This window comes from Schistocerca serialis, chromosome 5 (assembly GCF_023864345.2).
Source record: "Schistocerca serialis cubense isolate TAMUIC-IGC-003099 chromosome 5, iqSchSeri2.2, whole genome shotgun sequence".
NCBI lineage: Eukaryota > Metazoa > Arthropoda > Insecta > Orthoptera > Acrididae > Schistocerca > Schistocerca serialis.
Genome location: NC_064642.1, coordinates 221,038,209 through 221,065,742, shown reverse-complemented (window position 1 = coordinate 221,065,742; position 27,534 = coordinate 221,038,209).

Below are 27,534 nucleotides of genomic sequence, written 5' to 3'. Positions count from 1 at the left end.
GTGTTCTGCCAATGAATCGCAGTCTTTGGTTGGCTCTACCCACAACATTATCTACATGATCGTTCCAATTTAGAGTATTTGTAATGGTAATCCCTAAGTATTTAGTTGAATTTATAGCATTCAGATTTGTGTGACTTATCGCGTAATCGAAATTTAGCGGAATTCTTTCAGTACTCATGTGAATAACTTCACACTTTTCTTTATTCAGGGTCAATTGCCACTTTTTGCACCATACAGATATCTTATCTAAATCATTTTGCAATTCGTTTTGGTCATATGATGACTTTACAAGACGGAAAATGACAGTATCATCTGCAAACAATCTAAGACGGCTACTCAGATTGTCTCCTGTGTCGTTAATATAGCTCAGGAACCATAGAGGGCCTACAGCACTTCCTTGGGGAACGCCGGATATTATTTCTGTTCTATTCGATGACTTTCCGTCTATTACTACGAACTGTGACCTTTCTGAGAGGAAATTACGAGTCCAGTCGCACAAATGAGGCGATATTCCACAGACAAGCAGATCGGTTAGATGACGCTTGTGAGGAACGGTGTCGAAATCCTTCTGGAAATCTAAAAATGTGGAAGCAATTTGTCATCCCCTGTCAATAGCACTCATTACTTCAAGAGTATAAAGAGCTAGTTGTGTTTCGCAAAAACGATATTTTCTGAATCCGTGCTGACTACGTGTCAATAAATCGTTTTCTTCGAGGTACTTCATAATGTTCGAATACAGTATATGTTTCAAAACCCTACTGCAGATCAACGTTGGTGATATGGCACTGTAAATCAACGGATTACTGCTACTTCCCTTTTTGGCTATTGGTGTGACCTGAGCAATTTTCCAGTCTTTAGTTATGGGTCGTTCTGTGAGCGAACGGCTGTATATAAAGCTGAATGTGGAGCTATCGTATCAGCATAGTCTGAGAGGAATCTGACTGGTGTACAATCTGGACCGCAAGCCTTGCTTTTAATAAGTGATTTAAGTTGCTTTACGACACAGAGGATATCTACTTCTGTGTTTCTCATCTTGGCAGTTGTTCTTGATTGGAATTCAGGAATATTTACTTTGTCTTCTTTGGTGAAGGAGTTTCGGAAAATCGTGCTGAATAACTCTGCTTTAGTGGCAGTGTCATGAATGACTTGACCGTTTTTTATGGTGCAGTGAAGGTATCGATTGCGCCTTGCCAGTGATGTGCTTTATGTATGACCAGAATCTCTTTGGGTTTTCTGCCAGATTTCGAGTTCCGTTGTGGAAATTATTGAAAGCATCTAGCTATATTTCAAATTTCTGCAAAACTTTGCCACTCTTGGGGATTTTGCGTTCTTTTATATTTGGCATGCTTTTTTCACTGCTTCTGCTACAGTGATCTGACCTGTTTCGTGTACCATGGGGGATCATTACCATCACTAATTAATTTATGTGGTATATATCTCTCAATTGCTGTCCATACTATCTCTTTGAAATCATTCCACAACTTTTCTATGCTTACATTATCAGATCGGAAGGAGTGCAGACTGTGTCTTAAAAAGGTGTTAAGAGCATTGTTATCAGTTGTTTAGAAAGATATACTTTGCATTTTATTTTTATGGTTGTAGGAGTTACTGTATTCAGGCTAGCACCAACTGCCTTGTGGTCGCTAATCCCTGTGTTCGTCACAATACTCACTATTTGTCCAGTATTATTTGTTGCTAAGAGGTCAAGTATGCTTTCGGAATCACTTACTCTTCGAGTGGGCTCATGATCCAATTGTTCAAAATAATGTTCTGAGAAAGCAACAGTACAATTTCGGATGACGTTTTATGCCTGCCGCCGGCCTTAAACCTATAATTTTTCCAGCATATCGAGGGTATATTAATGTCACCACTGACTATAACATTATGGGTAGGGCACCTATTTGAAATGAGACTCAAGTTTTCTTAGAACTGTTCAGCAACTATATCTTCTGAGTCGGGGGCGTCGGTAAAACGACCCAGTTAATAGTTTAGTCCGATTGTCGAGTATAACCTCTACCCAAGCTAATTTGCAGGAACTATCTACTTCAATTTCACTACAAGGCAAACTACTTCTGACAGCAATAAACACTTCACCACCAACTGCATTTAATCTATCCTTTCTGAACACTGTTAGATCGTTAGAAAAAATTTCTGCTGAAGTTATTTCCGGATTTAGCCAGATTTCTGTACCTTTAACTATTTGAGCTTCAGTGCTTTCTATTAGGACTTGGAGCTCTTGTTCTTTCCCAACACAGCTACGACAATTACAACTACAATACCGATTGTTTCTACAACTAACTTACTGTGTCTTACCTGCCTCCTTTTAGACGCACGCCCTTTCTGTAGTTTCGTAGGTCTCCCTAATCCAAAAAACAGCCCAGTCCCCTCCATACAGCGCCCGTTACCCGTGTAGTCGCTTCCTGTGTGTAGTGGACTCCTGACCTATTAAGCGGAACCTGTAAACCCACCACCCGATGGCTCAAGCGAAGGACTCCCCAACCTACACGGTTACAGAACCACCTGAGCCTTTGATTCAGACCCTCCACTCGTCTCTGCACCAAAGGACCACAGTCGGTTCTGTCGACGATGCTGCAGATGCTAAGTTCCCCCTTAATCTCACAAGCAAGACTGGCAGTCTTCACCATTTCCACTAGCCGCCCAAAACCAGAGAGAATCTCCTCCGATCCCAAGCGGCATATGTCATTGGTACCGACATGAGCCACCACCTGCAGTTGGCTGCAGTCTGTACTCTTCATGGCATCCGGAAGCAGCCTTTCCACATCCGGAATGACTCCACCGGTGTGCACACTGGCTTCCTTCTCCTCCTTGGTAGCCAAGTTCCTAAGGGGCATCGTTACGCACCTAACGTTGGAGCTCCCAACTACCAGCAAACCCACCCTCTGTGAACGCCCAGACCTTGCGGGCCGATAAGCTTCCTCTAGAACAGTATGGACGACTGCATCTGGCTCAGAGACAACGTCAGCCACAGGTAACGCCCGAAACCTGTTCGTCAAACGAACCAGGGAGGCCCTACGATCGGCCCCTCGTAAAGTTTTCGCTGCCTGCCACACTATGGAATGATCTCCCACTCGACCACGGGTGAGAGATCAATCTCAGTGCAGGCACTACCTGGGGCGGCCACAGCAGTGGACCGAACGGGGGACACGTGGGAGGTGCTCGCTGACTCTCGCATCCCCGCGTCCGAACCCCCCCCCCCCCCCCCCACCACCTCCACCACCTCTCTGATGCCCCTCGGCAGCAGCCTCAAGCTGTGTAACGGAAGCCAAAGGAGCCTGAGGGTCGCCAACTCAGCTCGCATTTGTACACAGCAATCACAGTTCCTGTCCATTACTGTAGTCGCTCCCGTTTGAGGCTCATAAAAATGTACGAATGGTGTATTCGGCTTATTAGCAGCAGTAATTCGAAGTACTCTCTCACTAACGGGCTAAATGACGGTGAGCTACACTAGCCAAAACATACAAGAGCCTGTACGATCCGAGGGTCGATGTAAGGATCGATAGCAACGGCGGTACGGTACGCTATACTGTTATTAAAATAAAAGATTGTACGTAGTAAGCACTGGAACACGCAAGAAATTACAAAAATAATCTAGTAACTACAAAGGTATCTGTAAATAAATAAGTTGCTCCCTCAGGAAGCTCGTAAAAATATACAACAAACGAACGTTGTACTCGCCTTCTTAGTAGCAGAAACACGAGGTCTATCCGACATATCCGACATAGAAAGGGGTAAAGCCTCGCAGTGCGGGTTTTTGCCCCATTTGAGCCCAACATAGCTAAACAAGGCTGATTGCATAAAAAACACACTTTATACGGAATGAATTTTTGGTTTGCCCTTGCACTTTTACCAGAGAGAAATCATTAGTATTAGAGAAATGTGATTCCGAGGCATTTATTCTTCATCTTCCTAATACTTCTTCGCAAACTAGTAAATCCATGTCTCTATTTGAGCTATCGTCATGATGTGAGAAATCGGAATGTGACTGAAGAATGTCAGTTGTTTCTTTGAGCTGTTTTCTTCCTTTTTGGGCGTTGATGTAATGAAGTCTAGTTCAGGTTGTTTTTGTTCCTATAGCAGACTCTTCTCTTCCAAGCTTTCCTATTCCATTGTTACTTTCCTTACATTTGTTCTTCATTGGGTGTCGAGGTGAAAACCGCAGATTTCCTTGGTTTGCCAGAATATTTCGCCTTAATCTTTATTTTAGACAGCGGAATTATATCTTTATGGGAGATAATCTCACATAGTGTCGGTTGAATGCCATCTTTTGCATATGCGGGGATTTACCCCAAAACACCTGCGGGTATTCGCCCCATTTCGCCATCTTCTGACAAATGCACCATTTTAATTCATTCTGGGGACCTACTGGAACAATTATTTACTCACGAAAGTGAAGCTTAACTGCAATAGTATTAACGAGCAATTCATTGATCCTTCTTTTCAAACACTGCATTACAGCATGTTTAAGTAAAACGTCAGAAAAGTTTCATGTAAATATTTCAAAAATAGACTTCCTTCATTTTCCCACATCTGAGGCGACCTGACAGGACGAACATACATTGAACAATACGTTACAAGACAAACCTGCCACATGGTGGTCGGCTCCTGAATCGATGGCGGTCAGTTCAAACTCTCGGGCGGATTTTTACACCACGCGAGGCTTCAACTCGATCAACTCTAATTGTCTGACGGCCCTACTTTCGGATTAGGACTTGAGTGTGAGTACCACGTGACAAGAAGTATGAATTCACTTTCCATGTAAATAAACCATGGGCGACTTTACTTCTCATTGCTCAAATTTCCGTAAAAGTCTTGCGTAATTTGTCTGCTTTGAAACTATGTCGTCTCCTTCGCAGTCGACAACTCGTATACTGAGACACAATTTAAAAATAGATATTCATACAGAGAACAATTTTCTCACTAGTAGAGGACGTGAGTCGTGATGGAGATTGGAGAAATGTGGGCTCGAGCACACGAAAAGCGTTCTAGTTTGCCAGCTTACACCTTACGCTATCGAGCTGTTTCATAATCTTTTTAATAGGTAATAAGGACATTCATTTCGTAGACATGTCTTGAACAAGAGCTCATTCGGACGAATAATTTTACGGTAAGGTACAGGGGACATTAAACCACATCAACATTAGACCATTCTCCAGTCCCCCACCTCAAGTCTTCCCTTTATCAGTGTTTGGTGGCTTTGAAATCCGGTTCTGTACAACGTAAGTGGTAAAGTTCTAGCAGAATTGGTATTTTCTTGGATTTTCAACATAACGCTGACATTGCCGTCCAACATACACTCCTGGAAATGGAAAAAAGAAAACATTGACACCGGTGTGTCAGACCCACCATACTTGCTCCGGGCACTGCGAGAGGGCTGTACAAGCAATGATCACACGCACGGCACAGCGGACACAACAGGAACCGCGGTGTTGGCCGTCGAATGGCGCTAGCTGCGCAGCATTTGTGCACCGCCGCCGTCAGTGTCGGCCACTTTGCCGTGGCATACGGAGCTCCATCGCAGTCTTTAACACTGGTAGCATGCCGCGACAGCGTGGACGTGAACCGTATGTGCAGTTGACGGACTTTGAGCGAGGGCGTATAGTGGGCATGCGGGAGGCCGGGTGGACGTACCGCCGAATTGCTCAACACGTGGGGCGTGAGGTCTCCACAGTACATCGATGTTGTCGCCAGTGGTCGGCGGAAGGTGCACGTGCCCGTCGACCTGGGACCGGACCGCAGCGACGCACGGATGCACGCCAAGACCGTAGGATCCTACGCAGTGCCGTAGGGGACCGCACCGCCACTTCCCAGCAAATTAGGGACACTGTTGCTCCTGGGGTATCGGCGAGGACCATTCACAACCGTCTCCATGAAGCTGGGCTACGGTCCCGCACACCGTTAGGCCGTCTTCCGCTCACGCCCCAACATCGTGCAGCCCGCCTCCAGTGGTGTCGCGACAGGCGTGAATGGAGGGACGAATGGAGACGTGTCGTCTTCAGCGACGAGAGTCGCTTCTGCCTTGGTGCCAATGATGGTCGTATGCGTGTTTGGCGCCGTGCAGGTGAGCGCCACAATCAGGACTGCATACGACCGAGGCACACAGGCCCAACACCCGGCATCATGGTGTGGGGGCGATCTCCTACACTGGCCGTACACCACTGGTGATCGTCGAGGGGACACTGAATAGTGCACGGTACATCCAAACCGTCATCGAACCCATCGTTCTACCATTCCTAGACCGGCAAGGGAACTTGCTGTTCCAACAGGACAATGCACGTCCGCATGTATCCCGTGCCACCCAACGTGCTCTAGAAGGTGTAAGTCAACTACCCTGGCCAGCAAGATCTCCGGATCTGTCCCCCATTGAGCATGTTTGGGAGTGGATGAAGCGTCGTCTCACGCGGTCTGCACGTCCAGCACGAACGCTGGTCCAACTGAGGCGCCAGGTGGAAATGGCATGGCAAGCCGTTCCACAGGACTACATCCAGCATCTCTACGATCGTCTCCATGGGAGAATAGCAGGCTGCATTGCTGCGAAAGGTGGATATACACTGTACTAGTGCCGACATTGTGCATGCTCTGTTGCCTGTGTCTATGTGCCTGTGGTTCTGTCAGTGTGATCATGTGATGTATCTGACCCCAGGAATGTGTCAATAAAGTTTCCCCTTCCTGGGACAATGAATTCACGGTGTTCTTATTTCAATTTCCAGGAGTGTATTTAGCCATATTGTGTGCACTTTGGAAGCTGAGTGTTCAATACGTAACTTTCATCACTCACTTATTTCGCGCAATAGTTGTATAATAATGTACCTAATTATCAATTGCTGCTAACATAGTTTGTCTCTGAAACAGTCTATAAAATATTTAGAAAGATCTTTCTTAGTTCTGTTTTAGTGGACCAGTCAAGCCCGCGCTCTTCGTGATGACCTCTGGATAGATGGTCTGAAGACGTACCTCTGGCGAGCTTAGCGTGAGGTCTCGTTCGATAGTCTGATGGAGCGGTTGGCTCTTTGGGCATCTGTCGTGTGGTAAAGATGCTATGTGCTAGATGAGCACATCTGCAATGGGGAGTTGTTAACCAGTTACAGTGGTCGTGTAGTTGGCTCTGAGCACTATGGGACTCAACTTCTGAGGTCATCAGTCCCCTAGAACTTAGAACTACTTAAACCTAACTAACCTAAGGACAGCACACAACACCCAGCCATCACGAGGTAGAGAAAATCCCTGACCCCGCCGGGAATCGAACCCGGGAACCCGGGCGTGGGAAGCGAGAACGCTACCGCACGACCACGAGATGCGGGCGGTCGTGTAGTTCATGTGCATATTCCTAGTTCATATTACGAAGTTTAATGTTGAAGACGTCTTTGAAATTTCATGATTTGGTCACGTGTCATCCATGTGTAGATCAGGTTTTTGTGCATTTATGAGGTGAATTCGAAGCGACGTTTGCTAATGATCCATCGCATTATAGAAAAAATTAAACTAGACACATTTGCTTCTAATGAGATTTGTTCAATGTTTTCCACTATGTACAGATTTTTTTGATTTTTTTTTTATTTATTTATTTTTTTTAACTCTGTGATCATAACCGTGTGTGCCAGGTGTCACTGAATACTAAAGTTGCACATTAAACCGTGGCTTAATAAATTTTGTAAACAACTGTATGGCTTTAAATCAGCTATCTTTCGTTTTCACCAATTTTACGCTTAAACTTGGTAAAACCTCGTTGCACTTAGCATATAGCACACGATCACTCGAAGCAGAGTGTACAACTTGCCTCCGGTAATTGTAGCGATTTTCGAGAATTCTTCTTACGATGGTTAATCTTAAAATTAGAACCAGTCGCAATGAACATTACTCTTGCACTTGTATACATGATTTTTCAGCACAAAAGATAAGCGTCGGAAGTTAAGACAGGTGGCGGAGTCACAGGTTCTTCATTTTATAAAGTCTGATTATTTGATATCTCGCTTTTGTATGCTGCAACCGGTGTGGCTCAACATGCACATGGTACACGACAGTACCATAACCCCTGTAGCTTACAGACTTTTCACACATAGTCACACGTTTGTGACGACTGACTCAGGTTCATGTAAATTCAGTTTTTCTTTACTGTGTTGTTTGTAAACTGTTGCGCTAAGTAAACCTTTGCTGCGTAGGAGATATTCTATGCACTTTGCAGCCAGATCACGTTACTTGTCTGATTCATAGGTCTTAAAACTGAAGGCCTATAAGAGAAAGCATTTTTCAGTCCTGGGCATATTACGGACTTAATATCATAACAATTTTTTTTCTAGATGTACAACATTGCTGCTTTTCATTTGTGTCAAATACATGGCATCGCATTTCTTCTGCTGTAACATTTTGCGTCTACATTCTATCACATTTCTCAACTGCACTGTCAATGCTTTGTTCTTGTCATTGACAAAAAAATTAGTTTGTTGACTGCAAGCTTCCACTGTCTGGCAGCAAAGTGCACAACCTTAACTGGAGCGTATCTGTACTTAATCACGCGGAAAATTTAGCTCCTGCCACGGCCGGGTGAGCGGTTCGCTTTGCCATGTCTAATACCACATACCATGGCATCACATCAGCCCGCTGCACTCAGATCTGTGACAGGAATTCGGACGACAGCAAAGGATACATGAGTTAGCAGCATGGTATAATATCTGTATGAGGCATGCAGCTGAAACGCACAACAGAGTAGCATATTGTTACCCTCCTCCTCTCAAATCGGGTACGCAAGTGACCATGATCTCCGTGAGCCTAACCGGGTGAAAAAATTTAAATAACTGTTTCCGAAATAACTGACTAGCGGGGAAGAGAAGAAAAAGTTACTTTCACAAATAATGTATTCCACCTTGCTGTCGAGCAAATTTTGAATAATCTTCAGAAAGTAGTGCAAATATACACAACAAAGACGGCACCGAGTGAGGTGGTGCAGTGGTTAACATACTGGACTCGCATTCGGGAGGACTATGGATCAAATTCGCGTCCGGCCATCCTGATTTAGGTTTCCCGTGATTTCCCTTAATTGCTTCAGGCAAATGTTGAGACAGTTCCTTTCAAAGGGCACTGCCGACTTCCTTCCCTATCCCTCCGTAATCCAGTGGGGTCGGTGACCTCGCTGTTTGGTGCCCTCCCCCGAATCAACCACCCATCTAACAAAGAAAGTGAAACTTACCACGAAATTCTGAGTAATCCGTAGCAAATTAATGAAGTTATTTCTAGATTCAATCCCTTGTCAAAGTGCGCAAATTCTGTTCGTTAACCAGGCAGTTATCGGAATGGCAATTATTGCGTAACTAATCGTAACAAACGTGTGCTGAAGACGAAATTAAAGAGAAAACAACGAGAACGATAGGCATTGTTTTAAATTACTAAAGAACATCAAACGTAATAATATAGGAAAAAAAGGAATAAACTTTAGGGAATTCGTTAAATGGCGATGTGTTTGTTGTACAATCAAAATTGCATTACTTCACAGCAACGGTTACCTGCAGGAGCAAAATTCATCAACTTCTTACATAAAAATTGCATTGTTTCACTGTTTTAAATAATCTAGAACTCTTTACATGAAAAAAATAATCGAAAGTGAACGCAGCTGTAAAGCAAAAGTATGTAAAACCAAGGGAAGTAGTACTGGCATAGCATCTCACTTACAGGATTTTGAAACCAAGTAACACAGCCTGTACACAAATCACTAAGTCGTTCCAATCAGATTTACAAGCTCACACGTCTGTTGACTAGGTCACTTTGTCCTAGATGGCATGCATACGAGCATCCTTAACACTGCGTCAAACATATTGTGACAAACTGATACAATTCGGTACCTACATTTTCTGAGAAATTTATGTTTTTGAAGAGGAAACCAATATCTGGCTTTAAATTATAAAGTTAACCTGCGTATGCACTTTACGTAAATGTCTGCTGTTTAGTGCAAGCAGCGCTGCCCTTCTTTGCTGGTCAAGTGGCTGCCACGTGTGTCAGTGCGGATTACCCGCTAAAGTTCACTGATACTCGATCAGCCTAGAAGTCTATACCTGCAATAAAGTTACCAATAAAATAATTAAAATAAAATGGTACTGCTAGTATAATGAAATATAATGTGGTAACCTATTTCAACGTTATGTTAGTAAGTTATTATGTGTAAAGTTCGTAAAGGGTACAACACGTAAAGAGAGTTCTTACACATCAATATGAACATTATTAAAACATTTATAAACTTGTTTGTGCTTGCTTCTAACTTTACGTATACAGTAGTTACAAAAGTGTTTTTAAACAAGGTGCTATCCAGGTAAAACACATAAAAATCTGAAACCTGAAACTTCCTGTACGGGACCGAGACTCTTGCTCGGGGCCCTTGCATTTTCGTATCAGCGTGCATTCCGCTGCACAGTGAAAATTTCATTGTGGAAAAATCCATCAGTCTGTAGCTAAGCCATGTCTCCGAACATCTTGCACGTTTCGCAGAACTTCTGTGAGAAGGGGCGTCAGTCTTGCTTGCATAGCTCAGTCAGTAGAACCCTTGCCCGCAAAAGGGAAAGGTCCAGAGTGCGAGTCTCCAACCGCCACAAGTTTTAATCTGCCAGGAAGTTTCATATCAGCCCACTCTCCGTTGCTGCGTGAAAATTTCATTATGTATATAAAAAAACCACACTGGACTTGCATTAGGGAGGACGACGGTTCAAACCCGAGTCCGGCCATCCCGATTTAGGTTTTCCGTGATTTCCATAAATCGCTTCAGGCAAATGCCGGTGTGATTCCTTTGAATGGGCACGACCGACTTCCTTCGCAATCGTTCCCAAATCCTATGGGACCGATGACCTCGCTCTTTCGTCCCCTCCCCCAAATCAGCCAACCAACAATAGGTTTGGTTTCTGGTAATCAGCTGATCCTTAAGGATGTGTACTCCACTGCTTTACTATTTCTGTTTCACCAAGGAGTTTTAGCTTTTAGCTTTTTGTAGCTTGCTGAACTACTAGAAGACGTTCTAACATGGGCTTAAGCATTCTGCCTGTCTATCCTGAGCAGGCCTTTGGGCATTCATAACATCTCAGTTTATACACGCCAGAGGCAGCATATCCGTTCCATAAGGCTGCTCATCGTGTTGCTGTACTGGGTTTTATTGCGGGTCGTGAATGCTATTCTGCCCTCATACTTTTCGAAGAGGTTTGCTAGTTGATAGGAGACGTTCCCCAGGATGAACTGCGGCTTCGAGCTGCAGAGTTCACTACTACTTGATTATTTATTTCTGTTATATCTTCTTTAAATAGCGTACCTGCTATTTATGATTATATTAGTTGTTTAAGCCACATCGCTTAGGTTACATAGCTGCTGCCTGATAGCAGCCAGTTCTAGGGGTACATCATACAGGCGGAAAAACATAAATTTGAAATAATTTAGTGTATGTCGGGGGAGGGGGGGCAGGCAGCGATATGAGGAAGATTGGATCATTCAGTCACTTGCGGTAAGTTTACGGTAAATGTCAACTATAATATCACTGTCTGTGTGCTAGAGTTTCAAATCCATGTGGTAGATAACCCTGTCTTGACTCATTTCTGGGTATGGAGCATAAAACTTGTCTCTCACCAGGGGACTACTTTTGATAGGGACTCCACAAACAATTATTATATTGTTAATGTAATGACGGTAGAATATAATTCGGTAACTAGAATCTTCACTAAATTGTTTACATTCCTAACAATTGACAAATATATCGGCCAGGCAACCGGCAAGACAGTTACCCATAGATAATCCATCGCCTTGGTTATTAAAGGAGAATTAGTTGCACGTCGTTACCGCCCTAAGCTGTGAAATCAATTCTACAACTTCATCCGTCTTAAGTTGGCCGTGGCTAAAAAGGTTTTCTTCAGTCATAGTTACAGTGTTCTTCACAGAAGTCTTAAAAAAATGGTTCTTTATGTCTAGCGAAACCAAGCAATGCGTAGCAAATATTACACTGAAGCGACAAAGAAACTGGTATAGGCATGAGTATCCAAATACAGATATTTGTAAACAGGCAGAACACGGCGCTGCGGTCGGCAACGCTATGTAATACAAGCGTCTGGCACAGTTTTTAGATCCGTTACTGCTGCTACAATTGCAGGTTATCAATGTTTAAGGGACTTTGGACATGATGTTGCAGTGGAGCACCAGTGATGGGACACAGTATCTCCGAGGTAGCGATGAAGTGGGGATTTTCCCGTACGACCGTTTCATGAGTGTACCGTGAATATCAGGAACCCGGTAAAACATCAAATCTCCGACATCGCTGCGACCGCTAAAAGATCCGGCAAGCATGGGACCAACGGCGACTGAAGAGATTCGTCCAAGGTAACGGAAGTGTCAGCGTGCGAACAACTCAACGAAACATCACCGATTCGGGGTTTCAGAGCTGATCGACTGTTGATGACTGATCGGACGAGTCTCGTTTCAAATAGAATCGAGCGGATGGACGTGTACTGGTATGGTGACAACCTCATGAATCCACGGACCTGCATGTCAGCTGGGGACTGTTCAAGCGGGTGCATTAGAAAATTGTAGCGAAATGCAGGAAGATCTGCAGCGGATAGGCACTTGGTGCAGGTAGTGGCAACTGTCCCTTAACATAGACAAATGTAATGTATTGCGAATACATAGAAAGAAGGATCCTTTATTGTATGATTATATGATAGCGGAACAAAAACTGGTAGCAGTTACTTCTGTAAAATATCTGGGAGTATGCATGCGGAACGATTTGAAGTGGAATGATCATATAAAATTAATTGTTGGTAAGGCGGGTACCAGGTTGAGATTCATTGGGAGAGTGCTTAGAAAATGTAGTCCGTCAACAAAGGAGGTGGCTTACAAAACACTCGTTCGACCTATACTTGAGTATTGCTCATCAGTGTGGGATCCGTACCAGATCGGGTTGACGGAGGAGATAGAGAAGATCCAAAGAAGAGCGGCGCGTTTCGTCACAGGGTTATTTGGTAACCGTGATAGCGTTACGGAGATGTTTAATAAACTCAAGTGGCAGACTCTGCAAGAGAGGCGCTCTGCATCGCGGTGTAGATTGCTCGCCAGGTTTCGAGAGGGTGCGTTTCTGGATGAGGTATCGAATATATTGCTTCCCCCTACTTATACCTGTTGAGGAGATCACGAATGTAAAATTAGAGAGATTAGAGCGCGCACGGAGGCTTTCAGACAGTCGTTCTTCCCGCGATCCATACGCGACTGGAACAGGAAAGGGAGGTAATGACAGTGGCACGTAAAGTGCCCTCCGCCACACACCGTTGGGTGGCTTGCGGAGTATAAATGTAGATGTAGATGTAGATGTAGATCGTCTGTAAAGCTGTGGGGCGCCTGCAGGTGGAATGATATGGGATCCGTTACACATCTACATACGACTCTGACAGATGACACGTACGTAAGCATCCTGTCTATCACTTGCATCCATTCGTGTCCATTGTGCATTCCGACAAACTTTGGCAATTCCAGCAGGACAATGTGACACCCCAGACGTCCACAATTCCTACAGAGTGGCTCCAGGAACAGTATTCTGAGTTTAAACACTTCCTCTGGCCACCTGACTCCCCAAGCATGAACATCATCAGCTTGCTCTTCAGAAGAGGTCTCCATCCCCTCGTCCTCTTAACAATTTATTGACAGCCCTGCAGAACTCATGGTGTCAGTTTCCTCCAGCACTACTTCAGACATTAGTCGTGTCCATTCCACGTCGTGTTGAGGCACTTACGAGAGCTCACGGGGACCCTAGGCGATATTAGGCAAGTGTACCCGTATCTTTGGCTCTCCAGTGTATATAGTCAACCGACAGCGCGAACGACATGTGTTTTGCATACTAACTTGTATTTGTGATGGGATCGAGCTGTTGCTTAGTGTACAGGTTGTGCTACCTGGTTTCAAAATCTTATCTGCAGCACTACTTTTTCACCTGACTCCAGCGTATTAATAGTAAAGTTTGCGGCGCTCAAAATTGATAATGTGATCTTTCGGCGCCGTATTTCTCAGCAGCGGGCTCACATCGTTCTGTGCCTTGTCGGTACACACAACGTTCTCCACAGATGTGTAAGTTTTGACGTATCTTAATATAGATTCTCTAGTAAATCTGCAGGATAAGACCATACCCTGACGAGTGCTATTTTCGTATTTCGTATAGATTTCTGATGCCATAGAATCCGATACGTATCTTTTCCTCTGCAATCAAGATTGTATTTCTTTTGAAATACTATCCACGGTTACTGTACCAGATACGCCTTGGAGTGGGAAGGGTTGCCCTACATGGAAATTTTTTAAGCTATAGCCTTAATTTCGTAGTATTATCAAGTTTGAAATATTTTATTATTAATTTAAAAGTATTTTCTTTCAGATTATATTTTGATTATATCTTACAGTTATTTTGAACAAATTTTCTTTCTTATTGAGCAGGTTTTCCGAACAACTGAAATTGTTTTACGTAAGATTTTTAATTAATTGACAAATTAGATATTGATAAACGACAGTCGGTTAAATTTAAAAAAAAGCAAAGGTACAGTATCCTAGTCCAGATAACAATGACTGGTATTAGTGAAAAGATTGACGTGTTAGAACGTTGCTGATGACTTTGGGGGCAGGCTCTTGTTACCTAGAGCTTAATTCATCTGGCCACATGGGTCGCACCCATTGAGTCTCGTAAAATACGACTTGGTTTCACATTGTCCGACTTATCGACTTGCTCGAGATACATACATCCAGTCTATACTATATGACCAAAAATACCCAGAACCCGTTAGTGGACACTGCTATGGGCTGTGTGTGCGCTCCCTTAACATCTATAACGGCTTGAGCTCTGCTAGGAACATTTTCATTGAGGTATCTTAATGTCTGTATACGAACGGCACCAGATTCTTCTTCAAGAGCCGAAACCAGAGAAAGTGGTTACTTTGGACGCTGCAGTATGGAGTGAAAACGACGATCCAACACATCCCATGGGTGGTCCTTTAGGTTCAGATCGGAACACTGTGAAGCAAGTCTAGTGCAGTAATGTCACGGTCAGAAACCATAGCCTCACCAATGCAGTTTTATGATAGCGTGCATTCTCATGCTGACACAATCATCGTCTTCGAACAGTTCCTCTATTGTAAAAGTTACACATTGCTGTGCAATGTGTTCCTGTCCTTCCACATTTACTGTCTTTAACTTCACTAAGAAGCCCACACCCTTACCACGAAGAACATCCCCATACGACCACACAACCTCCTGCATACCTCACTTTTCGCACTACCAATAACGGCAGGTAATGTTGTCCAGCCATTCGCCAAAACCCCTTCCATAGGTTTTCCATAGGGTGTTATGTGATTAATAACTCCAAATTGCTTGTTTTCAGTCACTCGCTGTCCAGCAGAAGCGCTCTTCACACCACCTCAAGCGTTGGTCATTGATTATAGCCATATGTGGCCTATGAGGAGCTGCTCCACCAGTGAACTACATTCCTTTTAGCCTCCTAAGCACAGTCATCGTGCTGACGGGACCGCTTGCAGCACTTTGGAGCTGACGAGTGATTCCTTCCGCTGATATCACGCTATTTTGTACTCCCACATTCCGCAATGCACGACGGCCCCGACCGTCAGCGAATGAGATCTTCCCGGTTTTGGTTTAGCTGTGGGTTTTCCTTCGCGTTTCGACTTCACAAACATATTACCAGTAGCCGGCACGGGTGGTTTTAGCAGAGTCGAAGTGTCCTTGATGGATCTGTTACTCATGTGACATCAAACGACCAGCCCATGTTCTATGTCCCTGAAGTCTCCTTACTGACCCACTCTGCTGTTACTGCTTCTCTGCTGTCAACAGAATATTCCCCGCCTCTTTTTATACAGACGCCCAGTGTCGTTGCTACCATCACAGTTTACTCTCTGACAAATACAGAAAGATCTAACTTCCCTTAACAATTTCCTATTGACAGTGTCCCACTATAATATTAATTTACATACAACTACAAAGAGAGTTAAAAATCGTTCTGCAAATGGTGTATTAGACACAAAATACACATTTTGTTTGGCTCACTGACTAAATTTCGGAGTTTAAGAAATACCAATTGAGCCATGCTGCGGCTCGCGTTGGTGCTGTTTGTAGGTTTATGTCCTCTGTTGGATGCCAGATCGTATCGTTTAGTTGACATGATTACAGTTGTTTGTCTTCTTCTCGTGTTGACTGGCACCAGTTGGTTTCGAAAGAACTGCCTGTCAGCTAGTGGCAGCAGTGGCGGTTATCGATATGTAGTAACTGTGGCCTCATCTTTGGGGCGACGTCGTGGTTCTTCCAGGTCGAGTCAGTGTGCAGCTGGGTTGGGGACTCAGGAGGAGCCAGGTCCGCGCAGTGCGAGAACACACCAGGACCACTGGTGGCGTGCGTGGCCTGCCGGATCGAAGGCCTGTGGTCACGAAGGTGTACGACCTCGTCGAAAACCGGATCCAGCAAGTTTTAAGTTGAGTGCATTTGGATTCAAGTAGAGAAAGCTCCAACATTGTGAGATCTTGCGATTCTCCAGCGACTTGGGTGCGTGTTGCTGATCTTAGTGTTGCCAAGGCGAAGAGCAGCGAGTGGAGTGCGTGGGGAATGCGTATCTGATTAGCTTTCCTGAACTTCTAATTACTATCTATTGCGTTCAGTTTGTGACTATTTGTTACGTTCAACCAGCGGTATTTTTCCTGCCTCGTGGCCTCTAATGCCCCAGTTACTGCCCTGGGGGTTAGTACATGTAGCGGCAGTGTACGTTTCCTCGCCTTGCCGCTGCTGTCCGGTGAGGCATGTGGTTTTTATAGCTTTCTTGATTGTAGGTTGGTTGGCGATTCTTCTATTCTGGTGGCAGTGATTCCTTTCTTGTTCCAGGCAAACTAAGCACGGTATTCTGCGGGCAGAGTTCAGACCACCGGTTCTAGCTTGGCGTATGTTTACGTCTTTGCGTTTGGATTATTGGACGTCAGGTAACCTCAGCAAGATTATCATTAGTTATTCGTTAGACTGCCACTAGTCTGAGTTACCATTTTGTGAAATGAATGCAACTCTTGGCTGCCTATCACATCGATCTCGAAAGTGTTTTTTTGCCAGACCTACTCAGACGTTGATTTCTGGTGCGCCGTCTGTGACTAGCCCTTGTGTTTATTACTGTATTTGCTGTTTTATTGTATGTTTCTAAAATGTTTTATATAATAGCCATTGTTGGCGTTACACCACGTTTAAATGATTGTGCTACCACGCTTACCCTCATTTCGTCTCACTTGTTTGGTGATCAGTTGCTTCTCCATTTAAATTAACCTTTGCTGTTGTATTTGCTGTTTTACTGTATGTTTTTCAAATTTTTTACATATTTGCCATTCTTGGCGTTACAGCAGGTTTAAATGGTTGTGCTACCAAGTCTCTCACCCGTTTGGTGATCAATTGCCTGTCTCTTTAAATTAACCTTGCTATTGAGTTGCTGTTTTACAGTATGTTTGTTAATTTTTTGTATAATTACCGTTCTTGGCGTTAAAGGGCTTCAGCCATGACTGTGCTTACTTGCCTTTAAATTCAAATTGGGATCACATTGGCTTATTTTTAAAACCTTATTTGCTGTGTATGTATATTACGCTCATTCGGTAAATTGTAATGCACCGAAAGCACTATTAATTAAACAGTTGTTTATTCCTTAATTAATAACGTGTGACATCTTTACTTATTTCTGAGTCTGGAATTACCGCTTTAAAATAAATGTGTGTAATTGCTAAAGGGAACCAACAGTAACTGATTGCGGTCCCGTCAACAATTGTAACCGAATCCTTCTTTCCTTGACTACCAGGATCCACCAATATTTCTCGTAGAAAAATTAGACATCATTTAAGGATAAAAGTGGAAGAAATACCACATCTGTGTTACAGAGTTGCAAACTTGCTTATAGCAAACGGAAGAAATGTTAATCGCCCCCTTAAACTATCGCACTAGTAACTCTGGAGCGCTGCAACGCCCGTATAGGACTGTGCTCGTAGAAACATCCTAACTGGCAGCAACCAGAGATGAGTGTCACGTCTTTTGAGTGAAAATCGATTTCAGATCCGACAAGAACTGCCAATGTCGCTGAATATAGGTCTACCTCAAAAACATTCCAAGCGAACATTGCAAATAGAGCTGCATTCTGTGGATGTTTGTAGTCGCGTATCTCGTAGAAGGCCACTAATCACAGCGCCGCATAAAACTGAGGTTTGCACTGGCCGAACTACATAGAAATTAAACAGTATCTGACAAGAGGTGTAAAGTTTGCACCGACTAGTCACGATTTGGCCTCTTTGTTGACGATGAAAGTCATCAAGCGCAGCGACAGCTCAATGTGGCTTTTAACCCGCTGTCTTTGGAGGGTGTAGTTCAAAATGGGCGTGTTTCTGTGATATTTTTGGAGTGTTCCGGACCAGCCACGCAAGTTAATGTGAGCATGAACCAGGATGTTTATTTAACAAATGGTTCAAATGTCTCTGAGCACTATGGGACCTAACTTCTGAGGTCATCAGTCCCATAGAACTTAGAACTACTAAAACCTAACTAACCGAAGGACAGCACACACATCCATGCCCGAGGCAGGATTCGAACCTGCGACCGTAGCGGTCACGCGGTTCCAGACTGTAGCGCCTAGAACCGCTTGGCCACGCCGGCCGGCTTTTATTTAACACTGTCGGCGACCAAATGTTGCCTTTCCACCTATATCTTACATGATGAGTCTCCCGTGGAGCTTCTCTTTTGCAAGACAACAGCCAACACAGGCACAAAGGCGACAATACCACGTAAGTCGTGAAGCGTCTATTCGAAGTAGTACAAGCACATAACGCCAGAATAAAGAGATGTACGCGCATATATTTCACCATACAAATCACGCATGTGGGGCAGCAAGCACGACTAATTCTCACCATGCCACTGAAAGTGAGGAAAGCAGCGTGGTCGAAGAATCAATCGACCTTCTAACTTCCCCACACTCAGAACGGTTAAACCAATTGACCCTAAGGCAGAAGGATCCTTGAAACAAGGCTGTTTGTTGGGAGGCCTGCTCAGTCGAAAAGTGGAAACTTATACAAAAAGCACTGCTGAAAATGATACTGTCAGCCCAGCCTCATTTTTCATATGGATTTATTAAAGAATAAAAGGATTAAATTTGGTTCCTGTCTTTCACGGACGTAAGTATTTATACTGACTGAACAATTTAGTTTATTGAAATAAATTAATACCAAGAACTTCGATAAAGACAGAAGGTAAAGAAATGAATTAAGATTTGTGCTAAGGCCAGGACTTGGTCCCATGCCTTGTGCTTGATGGGCAAATGCGTCGTCCACTACACCACCTCGGTATTGCGACCCACACAGCTGCATGGACAGCCTTAGTCTAACGCCCTTCCTAACATGAACTTCAACTCATTCGTCAGCCTATTTTCCTTTTCTTAAATCGTCAGTATTGCTGTAGGCTCTACGATATTGGAATAGCACTCCAGCTTTGTACGTAATGGTGAAAATCTACCTGTGCTTCAGACATCGGTGAGATATTGATCTGATGTTGTTATATTTTCCTAGAGATATATTCTCAATTTTATCTTCTATAGAAGCGCTGACGTACTCAGTTAAAATTTGTGCCAAAAGTGGGATTTGTACCAGAGGTTCCTGCTTATTAGGTGGTTGCAATGGATAACACATCTGACTAGTAAACAGAATACCCACAGTTCAAATTCCGGCCTTCTATCCGTATCGAAGATAAAATTGCGACTCAATATGTCTTCACAAAAATAGCAAAATAGTTTGGGTTTAATACAGTCACCAGACCAGCTAGACCACTTCACTAACAAACCAATTGATTACAGCAGTAGTGTACAAGTCGAGCACTTAATTTTGCATCGTGTCTGCAGATGCAAATAATTCCTGCAATTACTGCATTTAGAATGCCCGAATCACATTCCTCAATGATTTTAACCGGATTCTTTTAATACAATAAAATGTCCTGAGACTCCTGTAACTTAGAAATGACTTTGAACGTGAAACATATACGTAGAATAGCAGCAAACTAACACATACATTCAAAAGTTTATTTTCCGATGACTTAATTAGTTAGGAAAGGTGAAACTTTCAGTCCACTCAAACTCACTGCGAATCATCAACTGTTGAAACAACCTCGAATTAGTGTACACCTCAACACACAACACTACAGAAGAAAAAGTAAATTTTCTTTGACTCACAGCAGGATTCAAATTGTGTTAAATAATTATATTTAAATAAAAGGAGACTATCCCTCTTACAATGTTTGTTAATTTAAATGTACTCATGAATTTTGAAATGGATAAAATTTGATTTAATTCCTTTATATTAAATTCATATTCATCATAGTTTTTATGCAAATAGTAATCTTAGAGACAGGAACCTACGCCAGGCAATAATGACGTCAGTATCGAAGTCTACCACGCAGAATCTGTACTGACACAAAATACTACATTATGATTTACTGAGATTTGCAATTTAAATTACCAATTTTCCTAAACATTGATCTTACAGTTTATGCGCTGGTGGCGTCAGTGAATGTCGTAATCTTGTGGAGAGATTTGTCGGCTGCACCAATAGTGCCGAACTGCTCCCCATGCAACATTTGAGACAACTCATCAAAACTGTGCAATGGCATAAAATGTTGTCAGAATTTTCTTCTCCGCCAACAGCAATACAAGAGTGTCACGATTCTAAGAAACTCCGAAGCTGCTAAGTAGCAGCTAGCAAAGGCACGCGAGCTCAGTCCGCCATTTACCAGCCCGCGTCGTGGCTCACGCCTGCTGCCAACCACGTGTCCAGCGGAAAATTCCCCCACCACTAACGTACTCTCGTGCAAGCCAAGTTTCAATGTAATTGTTGGGGAGACACGCCAGTCCTAGTATTTACAGTTCTCTTTGTTCAATCGAATGACTGTGATTACTCCAATTAAGAGGGTTATTCGTTGATTGAGGTCGGATCGGTCGCGAAATGGAAACCTCATTGAAAATCGTAAATATTTTATTTGCTACAAGTACCTACACTTGCAGTTACTTCTCTACATTGTCGCCGCTCCTACTTATACATTTGTGGCAGCACTGTACCAACTTTCCAGTATCCTCGCCGCAGAAGGTAGACGTTTGTACTTTCTACCAATCCTCTACGATGACCTGCAGCTCATTGTCTGTGCGAAAATGTTGTCTTCATAGCCAGCGGTGCGTGTGAATAGAGATGAAACCCAGAGGGAGTCAGATTGGAGTTGAATGGGGGCAGATCAAACACTTCCCATCGAAATCTCCGCAGCAATGTCCTCATTGTCCCTGCAGTGTACGACGGAGCACTGCAATGAAGAAGGCAATGCATGCCAGTTACGTTATGTGGGCTGCATGAAATCAATTGAAATCTTTCAGCAGTCCCTCATACTTGGTGAGAGACACCATTCTGTAGGCATCTTTATGTGGTCACTGTGCGCTCAGAACGGAAAAGACGCGATAAACGGGCACACTAAAGACACCGTCGAGAACATCTGTGCAAAGCTTCACCGTATTTTCATAGTGGTTTCATGACGAGACCAATCGGACCTTAATAAACGAATAGCCCTCGTACGTAATAACACTACAACCAATGTTTTTTTATGTGTACTCAATCCAAGAACACATAAGCTTTGCAATCCTGGGCTCTACAGTTTGAAGCACATCCAGTGAGTTTATTAAAATCCACTTCCATTTGGATGTATCACTACAAGGACGGATCAAGTGATGGTACTACGGTATGCAAAGAAAGCACTTGGGAGAAGAACCACTGAAATCATGACTACACTGTACCACTGACATGATTAATAAAGCTTGAACAATAAGAATCATCGTAAAATTGACAATAAAATGTAAATTTCGTGTGTCTAGGGCCTCCCGTCGGGTAGACCGTTCGCCGGGTGCAAGTCTTTCAATTTGACGCCACTTCCACGATGGGGATGAAATGATGATGATGATTATGACAACACAACACCCAGTCCATGAGGGGAGAAAATCTCCGACCCCGTCGGGAATCGAACCCAGGCCCTTAGGACTGACATTCTTTTGCGCTGACCACTCAGCTACCGGGGGCGGAATTACACAGTTAATAATGCTTACTACAGCCCGCGAAAGAATCTCACTAATAAAACATATTACAAATTTGTTTCTGACCCGTGATCTCGTGCATGAATCGTTCCCCAGACACGCGTAAACGAGTCGGAAACTGAATAGAAAACAGTGAAACGAAACCTGGAATGTGATATTACAATGCATGTGTTGTTCAGAAGTACCATGCAGTGTTTCTTCGGACATGTATGGATACGTGTCCGAAGCAACATTGCATCGTATTTCTGAACAATACTGGCACTGCAATATCGTTTTGATTCGCCGACAGCAGGCCAACGACTTTCAGTTAAAATCTCCCTTGTACGGGAATATGGGTTCAAATGGCTCTGAGCACTATGGGACTTAACATCTTAGGTCATCAGTCCCCTAGAACTTAGAACTTCTTAAACCTAACTAACCTAAGGACATCACACACAGCCATGCCCGAGGCAGGATTCGAACCTGCGACCGTAGCAGTTCCGCGGTTCCGGACTGCAGCGCCTAGAACCGCACGGCCACCGCGGCCGGCGGGGAATGTGGGAAAATGGATGTGCGAGTGTATGTCGTAGACACTTGGTCGATGACAAATGGAAATTTGGGTCTGGCCGTGAAGGGTGCTCCGATATCCAAACGGTAAGGCGACCGCTCGCGATACGCAGGAAATTTGAATTCTAGTCCCATTCCAGTACAAATTTTCACTGTCACCATTACATTATATAGCTGATGGTTGTTCATATTCGCAAATGCGAGAAGATTTCACGTATTTCATAATGACTGAACTCGCCGCAGTGCCTGGTACTTCTGAAAAACATAGGCACTACAATATCGCATTCTCCTCTGTGCGGAAATATACGTAATGTGTACATGAGTGCAGGCTGCACACACGCGGTTGATGACATATGCAAATTTGGGTCTGGCTGTAAAGCGAGCTGCCGGCCGTGTTGTCCGTGCGGTTCTAGGCGCTACAGTCTGGAACTGCGCGACCGTTACGGATGCAGGTTCGAATCTTCCCTCGGGCATGGATGTGTGTGATGTCCTTAGGTTAGTTAGGTTTAAGTAGTTCTAAGTTCTAGGGGACTGATGACCTCAGAAGTTAAGTCCCATAGTACTCAGAGCCATTTGAACCATTTTTGTGAAGCGAGCTCGGATAGCCTGATGGTAAGGCGACCGCCCGCAATAAGCGGAAATCATTGTTCGAGTCCCATTGCATTATACAGCTGATGCGAACACATTTTATGTAGAACCTGGAGTGTTGTATGTTCAAATTTTCCTTCACAAAAGAAAGACAGGGAATGTTACAATAATTCAGCACTATGCCGCTGTCAGTATGAGTGAGGTAGTAAGCAGTATTAGTGATGAAGAAAAGCGGCCTACACTCAAGAAGACCCTAGGACCCCAAGTAATATGTATTAACTAACTATCACGAAGAATCTGCAATTGAATTTAACCCCGCTGTGGAACATACTTTCTGGGGATCTCTTCAGCAGAGATCTGTTTCCTGTGATACAAGAAAAGAAGCAGAAATGACTTACTGAAGTGCTGTTCATACAAAGCTTATTTGTGACAAAATTCTGGATACATAACACAATTCCCTCTGATTCGCATCACCGGTAGTTTCGATAACAAGCACGACGTGCCCTACCTTTGATGTTTCCGTGATGATATCTATCAAAAACATAACGCAATACCTCACATTGTCCATGGTATCCAAACCTATCTCGAACCAAGGATTTCCGAGTGCTGCTCTTGCCAACACGTTCTCGAGATCTCTCACATACGTTCAACAATTACCGAGAGACCGACAAGCCACCACTTGTCAGCCACTAAATCTGATGAACTCTGGCGCAGAACGCAAGCGGCTTGGCATGATGCAGCCATGTTCGATTCGATGCACAGCCAGGCGAGAGCCATTGTTGATTCAAAGGGAAAGTTGTACCTTTCACGTCTGTAAATTAACCACTAATTTTATGATGTATTTTTCCTACTGTACCGTATGAGTGCAATAAATATAACTTCGTTATTTATCCTCCCTGGTATGTAGTTTTAATGGCCCGCTGTGAAGATTACTTTAGTGATAGATTATATCAAAGATACTACTAGATCAGCTAACCAGTGACATGTCCCGCTAGTCTCCTCTCGAGCTGTAGCACTACAAAGCTTTTGACGCATTTTCCGTTTGTGGGTGTTTTAGTAGTACCTCTTCTTGTCCTTGGGCTGTGGAGTAACTTTCGTCTATAGCGCTGTTAGTCAGCGTATCACGTCAGAGGCCACACTTTGTTCGGAGCAGATAATGGTCTCAGGTGGACGACGGAGAGAGGAAAACAGGGGCAGAAGAAGAAAGGCAGACAGCACCCACCAGTCGTGAAGTCAGCGCCAGGCGAAACGCTACCGCTCGTGTGTAGGCGGGCCAGTTTTATATATGACGCGACATTAAAACAAGTCGTGCCCCGATAGCGGCCGCGAGAAATGGAAAACATTAATAACGGGGGCGAGAGGTGAGGGGGCGAGAGGCGAGAGGCCGCGATAACGGCGCTGGGGCGCTGGGGGCTGGGGGCGGAGCCGACGTCACCAGCCGCGACCCCGCCTGCCAATTGATTAGCGGCCAGCGGAGATAAGGGCACGGCTTGTTTACAATTCCGTCCGCACCCGCCGAGCCCACTCTCTGACTTCGTTACCAGCCCCTTAGCCTGTTTTTTTTTCTCCTTCTACTTGTCAAACCTTGCTACACCAGCACTGTGCTTTATAAAGAGTGATGAGCTGTTCTTAAAAGGACGGGCACGTGTCATCAAAATAAAATTTTCAGTGAAAACTATTATAAACACCTAACTACTTCAACTGCACTGTTATTACCTGCACCTGTGTTATGCATGTTAAGGAGAACAGCACTAATTATTACACTAATACCAACATTAACAATTATTGAACAAGGACCAAACTGAACTTACTTAGACAGAGAAAAAAGCAATATATATATAATACCATCCCCCGCAGCGGAGGAATGTTTAACATGAATTAGACAAATCAGTTAAAGTGACAAGTAATAACCAGATATTTATGAAGTTCATTGAACATACGGTATGTTTAATATAATTCATGCTATGCAGTCAAGAATTATTGCTGTGACACACAGTAAGGGAATACAAAGAAAGTAGTATCAACCAATAATAAACACATGTGTACACGCTTAAGGGTAAAATACATCTCTTTATGTAAAATAATAAAAACGACTGTACTCTTGTTTGCGTATTAGTATTGAATAATTGCTCGTGCTTTGTGCAAGGCCAGCTTCGATTAAGAAGCTAGAGGAACCCTAAAAAAGGAGGTACGAGGTCAGCGCATGAGATCCTGAAAGTGCTCGTTAAGACTCTTTTTGCGCAGTTCACCCTTGTAGGTGACTCACACCAAGATTCAGTCGCTTTGAGGTAGAGGTTTGCAGTTAACCAATGCGGGAACTAGTAATTTACCTAGGAACTAGGGGCATTTCCAAAAAATCCAGCTAGCGGTGGGAACATTCAAATACTCAACAGGTCCAGATGGTATCTTACCATCTCTGCTGCTACAAGCAGAGGAGGGTTAATCAGACGCCTATGCAGGCTATTTAGTGTCAATTCAGCTGCAGGAGTCACTCCTAAACCTTGGTGAACAGTGAACGCTTGTTTCATTCCGGAGCCAGAGTGAATTTATCCTACCAAGGCTAAGGATATGAGACCAATCTGTCTTTCATACTCCTAAAGACATTCGAAAAACTGTTACCTTGCATATTAGGAAAAGGAACTTAACTGTGGTAACTCTACAAGAAAAAACAAAACGTATACAATCAGGCAAATAAAACGTAACAGCACTTCACCAGCTTGTTGGGAAGGTCGAAAAAGCATTACATTTTCAGGAAACCACGAAGATGAACATCAAAATTGTGATAAAAGCTACTAACACGGAAACCGAATGTACTCGTCATTACCGATTTCATCCAAATTTGTTGTATATCCAGAGTTTGGCCGGAAATGATAGCGAGTTAAGTGGGAGCTCCAGATGGTCAACCCTTTAGAACATGCTGGTCAGGGGAGACACGAATCATTCATTTATGCTAGCTTAATTTTCAGACAGCGGTTGGTCCAACGAGAAGAGTGCAGAACGGAAATACTAAGGTTGTGGTCTAGAGTCATTATTTCTGCTTGTTATGGCTATGTCATTCATGTTAAATTATCTCTATATGTTTTTGGGCGTTTTCCATGTTTTGAGTTTTCGTTTTGGCTTTTCAAATTGCGCTGATATAAAATTTTTACATTGAAGTATGAGGTTTTCCCCATTTTCGTTCGTGTGTTTGTGTGCTGTGTATGGGCCTGTGGTTTGCTTGTGCTTCTTCTCAAATGGTTGAAATGGCTCTAAGCACTATGGGACTTAACATCTGAGGTTATCACTCAGACTTAGAACTACTTAAACCTAACTAACCTAAGGACATCACACACATCCACGCCCGAGGCAGGATTCGAACCTGCGACCGTAGTAGCAGCGCGATTCCGGACTGAAGCGCCAAGAACTGCTCTGCCTAGTTGTGCACTGATGTCTCCTAATACAACTTTAACATGTTTGTTGGTATTTTATTTCTTATTTCTCCCATATCTTCCCAAAAGTTTTTGACTTCTTGTGGTTTCTTTCTGCTGTGATCGTTTGTAGGTGCATGTGCATTGATGATTGTGTAACTTTTAATTGCTGATTTGAAGGTTTTCGTAGAATTCTTTCTGATACTGAACTGAAATCTAGGATGTTGTCTATGAATGATTTGTGAACAGCAAATCCTGTGCCAAACATTGTCGGTGTTCCTCTTCTGAAGCAGGTTTTCCTTAGTATATTTTGTAACCTTCTGTGCTGAAGTGGTTTTCGTCAATGAAACGTGTCCCTTGTATTGCGAGGATTCTCATGCGAATTTTTTGCAGTTCATCTGTATGCTGTTTGAATTTCCCTATCTTCATGAGGGAATTTGTGTTGAGAGTGCCAATATAATGTTTGCGGGTAGGTTTCGAGAAACTCTGACCTCTTTCTCGTGATCTTCCTGGTTCCCCAGAATCCGATAACCAGGAAACTCCAGTGTATTTCCTGGGGCGTTGGGTAGTGAATATTTTTCATGCTACTCCATCATGAGTTTCTTAAGTTGAAGGTGGTTGTGAAGGTGGTCGTGGTGATCTCTGTTGGAGATCATAAATTTTGACATGTTTGTTGAGATCAAGACATATTTATAGCAGAGGCACCAAGCTGGTGAACAGACATTAACCACTAGCTTCTATATGCCAGGAGAGCCACTAATGGTTTTAGGCCTAAGTTAGTATTTGGTTCATCCTAGGTATTTCGTTTGTCAACACTACCCATATCTGGGAGGCTTTCCCCTTTCCGCAACCTGGGGC